At 46.3% G+C, this 17030-nt stretch overlaps 1 protein-coding gene and 1 non-coding gene across 2 annotated transcripts in view; one reads left to right on the top strand and one right to left on the bottom strand.

Moving 5' to 3' along the window:
* The window catches only part of LYPD3 (LY6/PLAUR domain containing 3), a 48262-nt gene extending 37691 nt beyond the window's left edge, over nucleotides 1-10571 (top strand). The window contains exons 6-7 of the transcript XR_012427645.1: nucleotides 3787-3892; nucleotides 9884-10571. The gene's annotated coding sequence lies outside the window, so the exon portion shown is untranslated. The remainder of the gene's footprint in view (nucleotides 1-3786; nucleotides 3893-9883) is intronic.
* Nucleotides 10572-11161: 590 nt separating this feature from the next.
* LOC101925906 (testis-expressed protein 101) lies at nucleotides 11162-13858 on the bottom strand. Its single transcript, XR_006694348.2, has 5 exons — nucleotides 13759-13858; nucleotides 13500-13643; nucleotides 13187-13369; nucleotides 11754-11882; nucleotides 11162-11592 (listed from the first exon to the last, which is right to left on the bottom strand). It is a non-coding gene; the product is annotated as a testis-expressed protein 101 (transcript).
* Nucleotides 13859-17030: the final 3172 nt, after the last annotated feature.

Genomic DNA, 17030 nt, shown 5'->3' with positions numbered 1-17030 from the left:
CCATATTGTATTGAAGTAAATCTTGCACATTATTTCATTTTATTTGTAAATCCTTCTCTGTGTGTGTATATATATATATATACACATATATTCTTTTTTTTTTTTTGAGACGGAATCTCACTCTGTTGCCCAAGCTGTAGTGCAATGTTGCGATCTCAGCTCACTGCAACCTCTGCCTCCCGGATTCAAGCAATTCTACTGCCTCAGCTTCCTGAGTAGCTGGGATTTCAGGCACGCGTCACCACACCTGGCTAATTTTTGTATTTTTAGTAGAGATGGGGTTTCACCATGTTGGTGAGGCTGATCTCGAACTCCTGACCTAAAGTGATTTGCCTGCCTTGGCCCCCGAAAATGCTGGGATTACAGATGTGAGCCACGATGCCCAGCCATTCTGTGTGTGTGTATATATATATTACAGTATATATCTATATTTTTATATATATATATAGTTTTAAAAAGATGAGCCTTCCCCGACCTTTCTTTTTTTTTTGAGATGGAGTCTTGCTCTGTTCCCCAGGCTGGAGTGCAATGGTGCGATCTCAGCTCACTGCAACCTCTGCCTCCCAGATTCAAGCAATTCTACTGCCTCAGCTTCCTGAGTAGCTGGGATTTCAGGCACGCGTCACCATGCCTGGCTAATTTTTGTATTTTTAGTGGAGATGGGGTTTCGCCATGTTGGCCAGGCAGCTGTTGAACTCCTGACCTCAAGTGATCCACCCGCCTAGGCCTCCCGAAGTGCTGGGATTATAGGCATGAGCCACTGCATCCAGCTGAGCCTCCCCCTTTTAAAAAATAAATATGCCACATTCTGTGAAGATAAAGTTGCAAGAAAATAAAAAATAAAATAAAATAAGCATGTCACAAAATCATCATATTAATGGTTGACTTTCTTGCAAAGACCACCAGAGAAACCCACTGATCACGCAAAGTAGAGTTTATGAGGCCAGTTGCAGCAAGGAAGAACAAAGTTTGGTGGTGTCTCAACAGTGTCACAAAGGGGAAAATGATGTAAGGGTATTTGATGTAATTCTTTAAAGGAAGGAACTGACTAAAATTGGGCAAAGGGTTAGGTGTGGTGGCTCATGCCTGTAATCCCAGCACTTTAGGAGGCTGAGGCAGGCGGGTCACCTGAGGTCAGGAAAGAACCTGGGAGGTGGAGGTTGCAGTGAGCCGAGATCAAGCCACTGCACTCCAGCCTGGGCGATGGAGCGAGACTCCATCTCAAAATGAAATGAAATGAAATGAAACGAAATACTATGAGACAATAGTTTAGAACTGGTGAACACAACAGAATGGAGGTCTTGAGACAAGTCTTGAGAAGCAAACTATTGCCTAATAAGTGAGATTTTTGCCCAGGTGAACCATATGTTGAGAGGAGAGCTATTTGCCCAGGGGAGCAAATTGTTTGCCTAGACAATTGTTTTATTTTCTTATTTTCCTGAAGCAAACAATGAGTTCTTTAATGTTTTATAGTCTTATCCTTCCAGGCAAGACTTTTTTGAAAGTCAAACAGACAGGTAAGTCATGTTGAAATACATGATCTCAGTTCTCGTATCTAATAGAATGTAAGATACCTACCTCATTAAATAATCAATGAATGCATTTTTTAGCTGTATCATAAAAGTATTATTTTATATCTGATTATTCAAGCCAGGATCCAAGCGAAGTCTACAAATTGCATTTGATTTTGTGTTTTTAAGTCCCTCGTAAACTATAGCTTCCCTTACTTTTTTTTCTTCTTCTCTCAAGTTTGTGTTTTGACAAAGTTAGGTCATTGTCTTGCAGTTTCCACAATCTGGATTTTGCTAGTTCCAGCCTCATAGGCATTTAACATGCTCTTTCCTCCTCGAAGTTCCTTTCAATTTGGTAGTTAGAACTGATACAGGCTGAGTGCAGTGGCTCACGCCTGTAATCCCAGAAATTTGGGAGGCCAAGGTGGGAGGATCGCTTAAGCCCAGGAGTTTGAGCACAGCCTGAGTAACATGGTGACACTCTGTTTCTACAAAATTAAAAAAAAAAAAAATTAGCCAGGTCTGGTGGTGTGTGCCTGGAGGCCCAGCTACCCAGGGAGCCTGAGATGGGAGGATTGCTTGAGCCCAGGAAGTAGAGGCTACAGTGAGCTGTGTTTGTGCCACTGCACTTCAGCCTGGGTGACAGAGCAAGACCCTGTCTCAAAACAAAACAAAAACAAACAACAACAACAACAACAAAACTGATGCAGGATGGCAGGCCCCCAAATTGACGCTTAGGCTGGGAGCGTTCTTGGCTTTGACCAGGAAAGAATTCAAGGGCAAGCCCTGGGTATTAGGCAATAATCTTCTATTGAATGGTACTGCTCCTTGCTGAGCAGGGATAACTCATTGGCAGTGTGCCCAGTGTGCCCAGAGTTGGCAACCTGTGAACCCTTGGCAACTACATTTATACTCTCTTATAGCCACTTCAATTATATGCAAATTAGGGAGTGGATTAATGCAAATTAAGGAGTGAGTTATTTAAGAAGTTTCCAGGAAAAGGGCAGCAACTTCCAGATCATTGCCATGGAAATGCGTGGTAACTTCTGGGTCATTGCCATGGTGTTTATAAACTGTCATGGTGCTGGTGGGAGTGTCTTGCGCTAATGAGCATTGAGGGCAGCTAGGGTCGCTTTTGCTGTCACCTGCTGGTTTTGTCCACTTTCTTCACATTATCCTGTCTGGACTAGATCCTGTTTTAGTCAGCAGGGTTGTGACCAGAAAACAAGTCTTGTCGATCTCAACTACTGATCTGAACTATTCAGCTTCTAAAAATGTAGCAAACAGCAATTTAGTGGGTCTCCCACTGCAATTTTGTCTTCCTTCAGCCTATTCTCAACAGCAGCTAGAGGGATCCTTGGACAAGAGAAGTCAAAACATCATATCATGCCCTGACATAAACTAACTTTTTCCTTTTTCTTTTTTCTTTTCTTTTCCTTTTCTCTTCTCTTCTCTTCTCTTTCTTTTCCCCTCCCTCCCTCCCCACTACCCCTCCCTCCCTTCCTCCCTTCCTTCTTTCCTTCCTTCCTTCCTTCCTTCCTTCCTTCCTTCCTTCCTTCCTTCCTTCCTTCCTTCCTTCCTTCCTTCCTTCCTTCCTTCCTTCCTTCCTTCCTTTCTCTCTCTCTCTCTCTCTCCCCCTTAATCTGTCTGTCTTTATTTTTTAAACAGGGTCTCACTCTGTCACCCAGGCAGAGTGCAGTGGTGTGATCAAAGCTTACTGCAGCCTCAACCTCCCAGGCTCGAGCGATCCTCCTACCTCAGCCTCCTCAGTAGCTGAGACCACAGGAGCATGCCACCATGCCCGGCTAATTTTTAAAAATTTTTTGTAGAAATGGGGATCTTGCTATGTTGCCTAGGCTGGTCTCAAACTCTTGGACACAAGCTATCCTCCCACTTTGGCCTCCCAGAGTGCTGGGATTACAGGCATGAGCCACCACACCTAGCCTGACCTAAACTCTCTAAGAACTTCCAAATTCACCTGGCATAAAAGCCAGAGTCAGTGCAGTTGCCTGTGAGCTCTCCGAGATCTGTTTTCCCGGTTACTTCTGACCACATCTCCTAAGAGGCTCTTCCTCATTTCCTCTGCTCCTGTCACTCCTGTTTTTGGGATCTCATGCAGGTGCCCACCCATAATATATGCGTTCCACTTTTTCTATATCCCTGCCAACACCTGTATGCTGGAAACTACACAACAACGCTGAAAGAAATTTCACACTGTCAAATACTACTGTGTCTTCTTCCCCATTCATACCGTATATCTTTTCATTTATTTCAGCACTGTTGTTGAAGAAGACACAGTATTATTAATGTTACTGGAAAAAGGGGTCTTGATCCAGACTCCAAGAGAGAATTTTTGGATCTCATGCAAGAAAGAATTCGAGGTGAGTCACAGAGTACAGTGGAAAGAGAGAGTTTATTGAAAGCTCATCAGTTACAGGGTAGGGTGGCCTCAGAAAGCAAGAGAAAGAATGCACTTTTTTTTTAAAAAAAAAAAAAAACAGAGTTTCACTCCTGTTGCCCAGGATAGAGTGCAATGGCACGATCTTCACTTACCGCAACCTCTGCCTCCCAGGGTCAAGTGATTCTTCTGCCTTAGCCTCTCGAGTAGCTGGGATTACAGGCATGCGCCACCATGCCCAGCTAATTTTGTGTTTTTAGTAGAGACTGGGTTTCTCCATGTTGGTCAGGCTGGTCTTGAACTCTCGACCTCTGGTGGCCTACCTGCCTCAGCCTCCCAAAGTGCTGGGATTACAGGTGTGAGCCACCCCACCCGGCCACACTGTCCTTTTTTTTTTTTTTTGAGATGGAGTCTCACTCTGTTGCCCAGGCTGGAGTGCAGTGGCCCAATCTCCGCTCACTGCAAGCTCCACCTCCCGGGTTCACACCATTCTCCTGCCTCAGCCTCCCCTGTAGCTGGGACTACAGGTGCCCGCCACTGCACCCGGTTAATTTTTTATATTTTTAGTAGAGACGGGGGTTTCACCATGTTAGCCAGGATGGTCTCGATCTCCTGACCTCGTGATCCGCCCGCCTCGGCCTCCCAAAGTGCTGGGATTACAGACGTGAGTCACCGCGCCCGGCCCGCAGTGTCCTTTTTAAAAAGACTCTTCTTATACAGGGGTCTTATCTATATAAAAGCTAAATTAAGTTATGTCTATGTGTGGGTGGGCTGACAGCATGACAAAATTTATTATTTCGCTGATTTAAGGAAAATTATCTGCCAGGTGCGGTGGCTCATGCCTATAATCCTAGCACTTTGGGAGGCCAAGGTGGGAGGATCGCTTGAGCCCAGGAGTTTAAGACCAGCCTGGGCAACAGAGTGCGGTCCTGTCTGTACAAAAAATATAAAAATTAGCGAGGTGTGATGGCTCTTGCCTGTAGTCCCAGCTGCTGGCGGGTGGGGGTGGGAGATGGGAGGATTGCTTGAGCCGGGGAGGCGGAAGTTGCGTTGAACTGAGATCATGCCACTGCACTCCAGCCTGGGTGACAGAGCAAGACCCCATCTCCAAAAGTAAAATAAAATAAAATTAAATAAATAAATAAATAAAAGTTTTTCTTGGGTTTTTGGTGTGTAAGTACATCAAAGCATGACTCTATCTTGAAAGTGTATATTGTTATGTGATATTGGGACATCTGGACATTCTTCTGTCACAGGAGTTTGTCCTTGCAGGCATTAATAAACTGCTTCTTTAGCTGTAAACATCTTATGACCATGGGTTGTGATTGGCAAGGAGCGTACCTGGCTAGTTTTACGATGGAGTTGATTTTAAAATGGTGTAGGCCAGGTGTGGTGGCTCACGCCTGTAATCCCAGCATTTTGGGAGGCCTAGGCGGGTGGATCACGAGGTCAGGAGATTGAGACCATCCTGGCTAACATGGTGAAACCCTGTCTCTATCAAAAATACAAAAAATTAGCCAGACATGGTGGCGGGTGCCTGTAGTCCCAGCTACTCAGGAGGCTGAGGCAGGAGAATAGGGTGAACCCGGGAGGCGGAGCTTGCAGGATCGTGCCACTGCACTCCAGCCTGGGCGACTGAGACTGAGCGAGCGAGACTCCATCTCAAAAAAAAAAAAAAAAAAAAAAAAATGGTGTCACTCTGGCTCTCCTATGCTCCTGTTTTGCTAACATTAAGATGTCAATTCTCAAACAATCCCAATCAAAATCCTTGCAGAATTTTTGTAGTAATTGACAAGATGATTCTAAAATTCACCTGGAAATGCTAACGACTTAGAAAAGCAGTGACAACAACAAACAAACAAAAAACAATAAAAAACTTGGCTAAACAAGAAGAAAGTTGGAACACTAATGCTACCTGATTTCAAGACATCATGAAGCAATAGTAACCAAGTTAGTGTGGTATTGGTGGGTGTAAAAATTGACTATAGGACAATGTTTGCCTTTGGTTGGGCGGTTTTTTTGTTTTTGTGTTTTTTTGGTGTGGGGAATACGGTTACACTATGTTGCCTGGGCTGGAGTGCAGTGGTGTGATCTTGGCTCACTGCAACCTCCACCTCATGGGTTCAAGTGATTCTCGTGCCTCAGCCTCCCAAGTAGCCAGGATTACAGGCGCCTGCCACCACAGCAGGCTAATTTTTGTATTTTTAGTAGAGATGGGATTTCACCATGTTGGCCAGGATGGTTTCAAATTCCTGACCTCAAGTGATCCGCCTGCCTACAGCCTCCCAAAGTGCTGGGATTACAGGCATGAGCCACCATGCCTGGCCCAAATTTTTTTTAGATATAATACTAAAAGCATACTTCATAAAGTTGATAAATTGGACTTTGTTAAATTAAAAACCCATGCTCTGCCGGGTGCGGTGGCTCACGCCTATAATCCCAGCGTTTTGGGAGGCCAAGGCGGGCAGATTGCTGAGCTCGAGAGTTCAAGACCAGCCTGGACAACACAGTGAAACCCCATCTCTACTAAAATACAAAAAATTAGCTGGGTATGGTAGCGTGCACCTGTAGTCCCAGCTACTCGGGAGGTGGAGGGAGGAGAATTGCTTGAACCCGAGAGGCAGGGGTTGCAGTGAGCCGAGATCGTGCCACCGCACTTCAGCCTGGGCGACAGAGTTAGACTCTGTCTCAAAAAACAAAAACAAAAACAAACAAACAAAAAATCCCAAAAAGCCCATGGTCTGTGAAAGAGACTAAGAGAAGGAAAGGACAAGGCAGAGTAGAAGAAAATATTTTCAAATGATATACCTAATAAGGAATTTGCATTTGTAATATATGAAACATACTCAAAACTCAATAATAAAATAAACATCACAATAAAAAAATGAGCCACCCATTTGAAGACACATTTTATATCACTTAGATCTGTGCTGTACAATATAGTAGCTGCTATATCATATAGTAGCCACATGTGGATACTGAATGCTTAAAATGTAACAAGTCCAAATTAAGATGTATCATGATTGTGAAATACACACCACATTTTGAAGCCTTAGTATAAAAAAGAATGTAAGATATCTCATTAAAATTTTGTATTGATTACATGTTTAATGGTAATATTTTGGATACACCATTCAGTTAAATAAAATACATCTCTATTGCTATAATTTTGCCATTTCAAGAATATTATATACATGGATTCATATAGTACATATATGACCTTCGAGATGGACTTTTTTCCACTCAGCATAATGCCACTGAGATCCATCCAAGTTTCTGTGTGTAGAAATAGTTTGTTTCTTTCTATTGTGGAGTTTAACATTCACCTACTGTAAGACATTTTGGTTGTTCTCATTTTGGGCTAATTACAAATAAAGCTGCTAAGAACAAGCATGTACATGATTTTTGTGTGGACTTAAGTTTCCATTTCTCGTGGATAAACGCTCAGCAGTATGACTGCTGGGTAGATGGTAAGTGTGTCTTTAGTTTTTAAATAAATGGCCAAACTGTTTTCCAGAGTGGGTGTACCATTTCACATTCTTACAGCAATATATGAGAGATCTAGCTTCTCCATTCCTCTCCAGAATTTGGCATTGTCACTCTTTCCTTTTCTTCCTCCTTCCTTCCCTCTCCCTCTCCCTCTCCCTCCCTCCCTCTCTCTCTCTTTTCTTTTCTTTTTTCTTTTCTTTTCTTCCTTTCTCTCTCTCTCTGAGACAGGGTCATGCTCTATCATCTGGGGAGGAGGAGTGTAGTGGCGTGACCTCAGCAAACTGCCCACCTCTCTGGGTCAAGCCATCCTCTTGTCTCAGCCTCCCAAATAGCTGTGACTACATACAGGCACGCGCTACCACGCCCAGTTAATTTTTGTATTTTTTGTAGAGACAGGGTTTCACTATGTTGCCCAGGCTGGTCTCAAACTCCTGAGCTCAAGTAATCCACTCACTTTGGCCTCCCAAAGGGCTGGGACTATAGGTGTGGGCCACTGCACCTGGCCCTCAGTTAAAATTTGATTTTCGTGTGCTGCTTCTTCCTCTTTAGGGAGATGTAGCAAACTGACATGATGGGGACGGGCTACCTAAGGACAAAGATGAGAAATTAGCTACAGTAGTGCTTAAACTGCAAAAGAGTGGTATAAATCAAAGCAAATGATTGAGGTGAGTCTTAATTATTTTAGTTTCTTTTGCTAAGATTTAGGACAAATCCAGGAAAAAGCAAAACAAAACCACAGGAACATCTGTGATCTGTGCTTTTTCCAAAGAGGGTTTGGGGACTTCAATTTGTTTTTGTTTTTGTTTTTTTTTTGAGACAAAGTTTCACTTTTGTTGCCCAGGCTGGAGTGCAGTGGCATGATCTCGGCTCACTGCAACCTCTGCTTCCCGGGTTCAAGCAGTTCTCCTGCCTTAGCCTACTGAGTAGCTGGGGTTACAGGCGTCCGCCACCATGCCCAGCAAATTTTTTATATTTTTAGTAGAGACAGGGTTTCACCATGTTGGCCAGGCTGGTCTTGAGCTCCTGACCTCAGGTGATCCATCTGCCTTGGCCTCCCAAAGTGCTATGATTATGGGTGTGAGCCACCACACCTGGCCTGGGGACTTCAATATTTAAAGTGGGGAAAGGAGTGGGCAATAGGGGAAAGAGGAAAGAAAAAAAGGAGGAGAGTGAATAAAAAGGGAAAGTGGTTACATTCTTTTGAGGCTTTGATCAGCTTTCACTGAATCCACATTTTACATGTGACAGGAGAGGGTAGAGGAATAGTCAACTATGCAATCGTCTTGCCCTCTGTGAATTTGCTTTTTTTTTTTTTTTGAGATGGAGTTTTGCTCTTGTCACCCAGGCTGGAGTGCAATGGCCTGATCTCGGCTCACTGCAATCTTCGCCTTCTGGGTTCAAGTGATTCTCCACCTCAGCCTCCTGAATAGCTGGGATTACAGGCATCTGCCACCACACCTGGCTAATTTTTGTATTTTTAGTAGAGATGGGGTTTTACCATGTTGGCCAGGCTGGTCTCAAACTCCTGACCTCGTGATCTGCCCGCCTTGGCCTCCCAAAGTGTTGGGATTTCAGGCGCCTGGCCAGATTTGCATTTTTAAATAAAATAAACTAAACATCTGGTGGAGGAAAGACTGAAATAGGCGTTTGTCTCAGGTGAGCAGAGGGAGGACTTCTGGTCCTGTCTTGTTCAGTACCTGTGAAGATAGCTGTTAATTACATTGTCAGGGTGAAACTCAACAGAAATGTTTTAGGGTAAAGATCTTGGGGCCTACAAGGAATTTCCTTGTGGCCAAATTGTTAGCAAGGCCTGCTGGGGAGGTGTGTAGCCTGCTGTCTTTGCATCTATATATTTAGGAACAAAATAGGCAGTTTGGTGTGACTCCATTCCCAAGCCTGACTTTCCCTTTAGCATAGTGAGTTTGGTGTCGCAAGATTTTTTTTTTTCCTTTCTCACTGGGTAGAACCAGAGAACTTTCTAGAAAGAACTTGGTTGGAATATATATATACTATGGCCAAACTCCCCAGTCTTTCGGGAGGGGAACAAGGGTTTGTAATAAAAGTCTCTTCTCCCACCTCCGGTGCCGTTTACTGTGTGTCAGGTAAATCTTAGTAAAGCTTTTTTTTTTTTTTTTTTTTTTTTTAAGAAGAAAATATCTGTCTCCCCTTTACCCTCCCCACCTTTTACTTTGCTCTATACACCTCTGATATCATTTGGGTTTTTTACAATAAGATAAGATAGAGTTTATATATTTTTGAGTAATAATAAGCATGAGCATTCTCCAAAAATCTCTGCCCCCCAAGTGGTCACAGGTCCCCATTCATCATACCATAATGAGTCCTTCCCTCCTCCCAAGTCCACTGAAGAGTCATAAAGTCAGCCCCAGGGAAGGGAAGGAATGATGGAGAGCAGGCAAGGGATAGACAGGACACAGAGAAATGGGGCCCACTGTAATGAGAGAATTTGTCCTTTGTTTTGATACAGGATCTCACTCTGTCATCCAGTCTGAAGTGCAGAGACATGATCATGGCTCACTGTAGCCTCAACCTCCTGAGCTCAAGTGCAGACAAAAAATAAAACGATAAACCACTCCCGCCCCCCAACCATCTGAATGGACCCCTCCTCTCAGCCAGAGCTTTCCAAAGTTAACCTGAAAAACTGGTTCAGGCCATGCTGTGGTAAAGGAGAGTTGGCCATGCCTCATTATACCCTCCTCCCTTTTGGATTTTGGGAAACGCTGACCAGCATGAACGTCAACATAGACCTTAAGTCTGATAAACATTTACAATGTATTCTCTCTGAAGCCTGCGACTTGGTGGCTTCATTTGTGTGATAAAACTTTGGTTTCCACGATCCCTTATCATTCTAACCCGGACATTCCTTTCTATTGATTCCAGGTCTTTAGATAATAACTCTTTTAACCTATTGACAATCAGAAAATTTTTGAATCTACCTGTAACCTGGAAGTTTCCTCCACTTGGAGTTGTCCTGCCTTTCTGGACTGAAACAATGTACATCTTACATGTATTTGATTGCCTCATGTTTTCCTAAAAGGTATAAAACTAGGCTGTGCCCTGACCACCTTAGGCATGTTTTCAGGGTCTCCTGAGTGCTGTATCACACACCATGGTCACTCACATTTGGTTCAGAATAAATCTTTTCAAATATTTTACAGAGTTTGACTCTTTTGGTGGACATAAGTGATCATCCCACTTCAAACTCCCAAGTACCTGGGACTACAGGCAAGCGCCACCATGCCAGGCCAATTTTTGGATTATAATTTTTTGTAGAGATGTGGTCTCATTAGGTTGCCCAGGCTGGTCTCAAACCCCTGGGCTCATGCAATCCTCCCTCCTCTGCCTCTCAAAGTGCTGGGATTACAGGTATGAGCCACTACCGAAGGCCCATAATTGAAGAATTTGGAGTCCGATTTTTCTCATTTAGCCATACCTCCTAGGGAAATTTTAGGACCCCAGAACAGCAGCCTTAAGATTGGGCTGGGAGTGCTCTGGAGAAGGCTAAAGCTAGTTACTGCTCCAGCTAGCAAGAGGAGTTAGCATATTAGAGTGAAAGGAAAATCAGACTTTACGTCAAAATACCTAACTTCATGCCTTGGCTCTGGCCATAGCTAAATGTAAGAAACTCACTGAAGTTTTCCAGATCTTAGATTCTCTATCTGGAGAATGTGTGGTTTGGAGAAGATGAATTTTAAAGGCTCTTTCAGCACTAAAATTCCACTTCTAGTGTTGAAACATACACAAATCACAGCAGAAATGTTTATTAGTAATGCCTACTGCATACAAAAATTATAGCAGAAATTGTATTAAAAATGTCAAATACATTCATAGTATCTCTCTGTTCTCCCTCAAATTCCCACCTATTCCTCAACTTGTTGAAGCTCAATGGTAAGAAGGCTCCCAGTCAAAAAAGATGTCCTCAGACCCAGGCCCAGAACTGCCTTTTTAGGAAAAGTGAATAATTGATGGCAGCAGCAATGGCAACGGTAGCTGTAACCCCCCAAACAGGAATGGGAAGACAGGTGGCCCCATTTTCAGTCTTTCGAGGTTGAGTGAGAAGCTGACGTGGGCACACTTCCCTCACAAACATGGGTCCTACTGCTAAGATTCCAGACATCAGCCTGCAGCCAATCGTGGCTGTACAGCCTTTGACCTCCACAGACGACTCAATGCCACCTATGGAACAAAGAAGGATGGGGAGAGACAGAGATTTTTTAGGACATCAGAGGAGAATCCAGTCCCCCCTCATCCCTGGAGAGCTTAGTGTCAGAATCTCTTGGGATCCACTCAAATGGTCTTCCAGCCTCTGAAACTATCAGATGTTCATTTCAGTTTACCTCCAGTGATCTCAAGTGTTCCTTGATAGCATCGAGTTGTACCATTGGGACAGAGAAGAGAAGGAGCATTGAAACAGGTCCCCAAAGCCACACAGGTTGGGCAATGGAGGGTTGTTGACATGGTGGAAGCTGGAGGGAAACGAGAGAGATAGTTAAGGGCAGGTCCTGCCTCCAGAGGTCTTGCTCCTTGCTGCCTTGTCTTCCCCAAGATTTTCCTGCAGATGCCACTCTAATCAAGGCCCATTACTGCAGCCTCCCCATCCTTCCCCAGCTGGTGCTTTCTGCTGTGAAATCTCCATCAATCTGACTTCCAACCTCTGCGGAGGTGTGAAGATACAGAGATAAAAAGGACATAGTTCCTGTCATCTAGCATCTCTGTCTAGGAGAAAGACATGTGAGTAATCAACTCAGTAGCTGCTGTGTTCAAGGTATAATGACAAAGGAATAGAGGAATATCCAACTACCTAAAAGAATTTAGTAAATATTTTCAAAGAGCTGATACCTGAGTTGACATGGAGGATGAACAGGGGTTAGCTATGTGAAAATGGGGTGGGGAGGGGTAGTAAGGGACAGCAAGGGCAAAGGTCAGGTGGTGTGAGCCATCTGGGTGGATTCAGGGAATTGTGAGCAGTTGCAGGGCTGATACTCAGCTTGTAGGCCCAGCTATTTCTTTGAGCTATTTTTTTTTTTTTTTTTATGGCCAACATCCATTTTGATTGGCCAGTGCCATCTACATTGTTAAGCATTTTGAGTATTAGCCCCAGAAACACACAGTAAATGAGAGAGGGAAGAGAGGGAAATGAAGCTGAAAAGACAGGCAGGGCCAAGTTACTATAGGCCATGTTAATTGGGGAACTGAGCTGTTCTCATGCAGCAATGGGAAACCAATACTTGTTAGACGGATAAAACCACCCTGCTCAGAAACCTACACCGATGCTTATTGCTTTTTTCTTTTTTTAGATGGAGTCTTGCTCTCTCTCCCAGGCTGAAGTGCAGTGGCACACTATTGGCTCACTGCAACCTTTGCCTCCTGGGTTCAAGCAATTCTCCTGCCTCAGCCTCCCGAGTGGCTGGGATTACAGGTGTGTGCCACCAGGCCAAGCTAATTTTTGTATTTTTAATAGAGGCAGGGTTTCACCATGTTGGCCAGGCTGTCTTGAATCCCTGACCTCAGGCAATCCACCTCACCCGGCCTGTCTTATTGCTTAATAAACACAAAACCCAGTTTATACTCCAGCCTTCACTGGTGTCTCTCTGCTCTGAGCAGTGTTTAGATCCCAGTGAACAATTCAGAAAAATAAAATTACTTGAACTGTGAGATACTTTGGGGTATGGGCCACTTAGGCTAAGCCAAGTCAGAATGCAAAGGGAGGCCATGCACACGCTCTTCATGGAGTTTCTCTTAGTACCTATCTCTCCCACTTCCAGGGTACCTGTGGTCTCACTGAACTCCCAAAACTGAGACAGGCTGTCTTTGTCATTACAGAAGGAATCCTCGCAGTAGTTACTGTAGGAGATCACAATCAGGCCGGGGTGTGGAGAGTGCTGGACAATTGTTATGGCCTCCTCCCCATCTGGGATGCAGCCCTTCATGGCCAAAATGGCTGTCTCAGTCCCTGTTATGTGACAGGAAGGAGGGGAAATGGATGGTGGCCCTCAGGATTGGCCTGGACGAAGGGAACAAGCATTAACATGGACATAATCCACCTCCCTCCTACCCAGCCCAACTGCCCCATCTCATTTCACCTGCTTTAATCATTAGTACGGTTTCCTGGCAAAGTGCCCCTTTGTCACAAATCTCAACTTCCTCTGTGGTCCAGTTAAACATATTGGCTGGATCCGCTTCCACAGTCATGGCCAGACCCTTTTGACAATACAGTTCTAGGCCCGCTGGGGAGAAAACGAGAAGAGGGTAAGCACTTCTCCATGGGCCAAGGCGGCTCCTTTTTCATCATCAGTCCACCCTCTGTGACACACTGCTCTCCCCTACGTCCCCTATACGCACAGGTCAGGAGGGAGGGTCCTAGGACCAGGAGGATCAGCAAATACTGGATACGAGGGGTTCCCATGGCTTCTTCTGGAGAGGTTTGGGAGGAGCTGGTCTGGATCTGTGAATTTGATGGAGAGAAAGCAACTAACTTTTCAGTCAGAGCGCATGAGATCAAATCTAGGTCCTGGCAAGTACTGACTTCAGGGTGGGGTGTTTTAATCTGCGTTTTTTTTTTTTTTTTTGAGATGGAGTCTTGCACTGTCGCCTAGGCTGGAGTGCAGTGGCGCAATCTCCGCTCACTGCCTCTGTTCCCGGGTTCAAGCGATTCTCCAGCTTCAGCCTCCCGAGTAGCCAGGATTACAGGTGCCCGCCACCACACCCGGTGAATTTTTTGTATTTTTAGTAGAGATGGGGTTTCACCATACTGGTCAGGCTGGTCTTGAACTCCTGACCTCAGGTGATCCGCCCGCCTCGGCCCCCCAAAGTGCTGGGATTCCAGGCATGAGCCCCCGCGCCCGGCCTCACAGTGGGGTTTATGGTGTATATGACCACGACCTCTGAAGTCGTTCTGTCCCTAATCGGCTTGAGAGCTGGAGCGAGTTCACAGGTTTATCGTGCCCCGGTTTTTCATGGTTTTTATTCTCAGGCCCAGCCACCCAGTGCCCTCCAACTTCAGGATCAGGAGTGTGGCCCTGAAGGCTGCTTCTCCCTCAGTCTCAGGGGTCCCTTACATTCTCTCAGGGACCCAGAATCTCAGTCCCCAGTCCCAGCCCCATCAGAACCCGGGATTCTGAGAGCCCAGCCCGGTCCTATGTAGGAATCGAGGAGTTTGGGTTCCAACCACCTTTTCCCGCGGGACACGCCATTCTGGGCCCCTCCCCTCTCAGGCCCGGGAGCCCAGGCCCTCAACCCTCATTCCCCTCAGAGCCAGGATCTGGGTCCCCAGCCTTCTCTTTCCTCAGAATCCAGGAATCTGAGTCCCTAGCCTTCTTTTTCTCTTTAAAGAAGCAAAATTTCCGTCGGCTTCCAGGCAGACGCCTCACAAGAATCTCACGACGCCAAAGTTGAGGCCCGGAATGCCTTCTCCCCGGGCTTGGCATTCTTCTAGGCCTCTCCAAGGCCGGGCCAGCCTGGCCACACAGCACTCGAAACCCCATTGGTGGACGCAAAAGCATCGGATAAATTCATTGGATGAGCCTGGAGGAACACGGCACCTCATTGGCCACAGAGAAGTCAATTCCTGGCAATCTCGGAGGGTGCGCATGCTCCGAAGGCGAGTGGCGGGCAAACTGACAGGAAGAGCCCGCCTGTTTTGCAGCCTCAGGCAGGCAGTGCAGGGTGGGCTGTGCTTTGCAAGATGGCCTCGCCTAGCCCTTTTCTCTTTTTGCGCTCAGTTGTCTCTGCTTCTCCAGCCACACTAGGAGGTCAGACCCTTGGCCCTCACTCACGGAACTTATCTCCTTACCCAAACGGCCTCTCATGTTCCCAGCCTGGCCTCTGCCTCGGCACCCACCTTAGTGGCCCTGGCTGCTGGGAGTCAGCTTGGCCTCTTCACTCCTCACTTACAGTGGCCCCTGCGCAGCCCAGGCGTCTTCCTCTGATTCTATCGCACCAGCCTCCTCGTGGTCTCCTGGAGGGCTGAATCCAGGAATGCCCCCTTCAGCGTCACTTTGGGCACCCCGAATGCATGCATGAGCAGTAGCTGTGACGGCACAGGCTGCTGTCAGATCGAACCCACGTGTCTGTGTCAGGACCATGAAGAAGACGTCACTTGGATTTGTTGCTCATGGCTGGCAGTTCACTTTCACATGTATGTAACCTTCCATTCTCTTTTCTTTTTCTTCTCCCCTCCCCTCCCCTCCCCACCCCTCCCCTCCCCTCCCCACCCCTCCCCTCCCCACCCCTCCCCTCCCCTCCCCACCCCTCCCCTCCCCTCCCCACCCCTCCCCTCCTCTTTTTTCTTTTCTTTTTGATGGAGTTTTGCCCTTTTTGCCCAGGCTAGAGTGCAATGGCGCAATTTCGGCTCCCTGCAACCTCCTCCTCCCGGGTTCAAGCGATTCTCCTACCACAGCCTCCCAGGTAGCTGGGATTACAGGCATTTGTCACCACGCCTGGCTAATTTTTTGTATTTTTTTTTTTTTTTGGAGACAGAGTCTCTCTATCCCCCAGGCTGGAGTAGAGTGACGCGATCTCAGCTCACTGCAACCTCCCTCTCCCAGGTTCAAGCGATTCTCATGCCTCAGCCTCCCCTGAGTAGTTGGGATTACAGGCACCTGCTACCACACCTGGCTAATTTTTGTATTTTTAGTAGAGACGGGGTTTCGCCATGTTGACCAGGCTGGTCGTGAACTCCTGACCTCAGGTGATACGCCTGCCTTGGCCTTCCAAAGTACTGGGATTACAGACGTGAGCCACCATGCCCAGCCTATGTAAGCTTTCCAGATGTGACATGAAGTCGTAGCAGGACGAGCTGCAGACAAAACTCCTCAGACACTGGATTAAAGAATAAAGAGGTTTATTTGGCTGGGAGCATCGGCAGACTTGCTTCTTAAGAGCCAGCTCCCTGAAAAATAAATTCTTGGCCTTTTTTTTTTGATGGAATCTCGCTCTGTCGCCCAGGCTGGAGTGCAGTGGCGCAAACTTGGCTCACTGCCTCTGCCTCCCGGGTTCACGCCATTCTCCGGCCTCAGCCTCCCGAGTAGCTGGGACTACAGGTGCCCGCCACCTCGCCCAGCTAATTTTTTGTGTTTTTAGTAGAGATGGGGTTTCACCGTATTAGCCAGGATAGTCTCCATCTCCTAACCTTGTGATCTGCCTGCCTCGGCCTCCCAAAGTGCTGGGATTACAGGTGTGAGCCACTGCGCCCAGCCAATGCTTGGCCTTTTAAAAGGCTTACAACTTTAAGGGGTCCACGTGAAAGGGTCGTGATAAATCGAGCAAGCGTGGGAAATGTGACTGGGGGCTACATGCAACAGCTAACAGAACAGAAAGTTTTGCAATGATTTTTCTCTCTTTTTTTTTTTTTTTTTGAGACAGAGTCTCGCTCTGTCACCCAGGCTAGAGTGCAGTGGCGCAATCTCGGTTCACTGCAAGCTCCATCTCCCAGGTTCACGCCATTCTCCTGCCTCAGCCTCCCGAGTAGCTGGGACTACAGGCGCCTGACCCCATGCCTGGCTAATTTTTTTGTATTTTTAGTAGAGATGGGGTTTCACCGTGTTAGCCAGGATGGTCTCGATCTCCTGACCTCATGATCCACCCGCCTCGGCCTCCCAAAGTGCTGGAATTAC

The sequence above is a fragment of the Macaca fascicularis genome, chromosome 19, assembly GCF_037993035.2.
Source record: "Macaca fascicularis isolate 582-1 chromosome 19, T2T-MFA8v1.1".
NCBI classification, from domain to species: domain Eukaryota; kingdom Metazoa; phylum Chordata; class Mammalia; order Primates; family Cercopithecidae; genus Macaca; species Macaca fascicularis.
The sequence above is the reverse complement of the archived record's forward strand: the minus strand, read 5'-3'. Positions and strand labels throughout refer to the sequence as shown.